General features: G+C 40.1%; 1 non-coding gene across 1 annotated transcript; it reads left to right on the top strand.

The window, feature by feature from the left end:
• The first annotated feature begins 432 nt into the window (after window positions 1-432).
• TRNAA-UGC lies at window positions 433-504 on the top strand. The gene has a single exon. It is a non-coding gene; the product is annotated as a tRNA-Ala (tRNA).
• The last annotated feature ends 972 nt before the right edge of the window (window positions 505-1,476 follow it).

Raw genomic sequence — 1,476 nt, 5'->3', positions numbered from 1 at the left:
ATAGGAATCTACTGCTCTAATATTCAATTTCTTGCATTTGATTTCATGTGATGCAAAAATAACAGGTTTTACAGGCTCTTGTTCTCTGTTTTGCATTAATCTAGTCCAAAACAGGATTACTAGTGGTAAATCCCTTTATGGATGGACTAGTAAAAGTCAGCTCAGAAAAATGCTTTAATAGGCTCATCTGGGAATCAAGCTCCTAACATAATTGATGCATATACATGTCAGCTTATTTGCCAATGTTCTCCTCCATCTGTCAGAATGGCATAGTGGCTGCTCAAAAAGCCAAACAGTCCAGCAAAGTACACTCATTGTGGACAGAGGCAATTTCCCCTCCCCATTGCTCTTGAAGAGGATCAGAAGGGCAGGATATAGTCCTCATTCTACTTTTCAATTTGTCAGAAAATTTCATCAAGAACATTGAGGGGAACGGTTGTAGCTCAGTGATAGAGCATCTGCTTTGCATGCTGAAGGTCCCAGGTTTGATCCCTGGCAACTGTGTGGAGTGCTGGCCTGTAATCTCAATTCAGTTTTCAGAAGGTTTTTCAGGATAGGGGCATTTCTGGGTGTGACAAGCTGGGGGGGGCACACTAAAGATTTTAATAAGTCAGTAAGGCAAGATGTTGGGCACCTGTTGCCCTCCAGACATTGCTGGCCTCCAAAATCCAACCAGCACATTGGTCAATAGTCTGGCATAATGGAAGCTATAGTCTAGAAATATCTGGAGAGCCACAGGTTCCCTGCCCCTGGAGGGAGCATGCCATATAACACATTTTATTTTGATTGGCTAAAGGAATATAGCCAACAACATATAAGCTGTGGTGAGGGACTAAAATGAAATACTGAAGTGCTAAGGAATGAATTATTTGGAAGGCTGAAAATTCCAGTCCATTGAAATGGCCTACATGTGCCAAATGACGTTTATTTTGGCTTTAATAAACATATTCAATATAAAATATTTCAAAGTGGCAAAAGTATTGGATATGCTATATAATGCTTTTGGGGGGGAAATATTGTGTTACTTACTGCAGCATTTTACTGTAAAAATTATAACTCATTGGATTGAATACATTTTAGCTTGATTGCCAGTTCATTTCAGTGTCAAATGTATCATTTGGAACCTCCACGACTGATGGAGAGAATGAAAAGACTGAAAGACTTTCTTCCTTATACTTCTTTCTGTTGCAAAAACTTCTCTGTCTTTGTGATTATGTAACATGTAGGTCAATTGTCTTCTGGCAGATTCTCAAGGAATAGGAGGGCAGGGGGCTTAAAAAGAATGTGGTCTCCAGCTTTTTGATACAGGATAGCTTCAGTCTTGGACCTCATAGGCCATCCTTAATGAAAGACCCCTGTCCATCATGTCAGCATGGCTTAGAAGTAAAAGGAATGACACTCTGGTGTTTTAATTCTGTGAGCCACTAGAATCCATATTTTCTGGGCAATGGGCTAGTCTGCTTTTCTTCCTTGAGA

Source organism: Lacerta agilis, chromosome 6 (genome assembly GCF_009819535.1).
Source record: "Lacerta agilis isolate rLacAgi1 chromosome 6, rLacAgi1.pri, whole genome shotgun sequence".
Lineage (NCBI taxonomy): Eukaryota > Metazoa > Chordata > Lepidosauria > Squamata > Lacertidae > Lacerta > Lacerta agilis.
The sequence above is the reverse complement of the archived record's forward strand: the minus strand, read 5'-3'. Positions and strand labels throughout refer to the sequence as shown.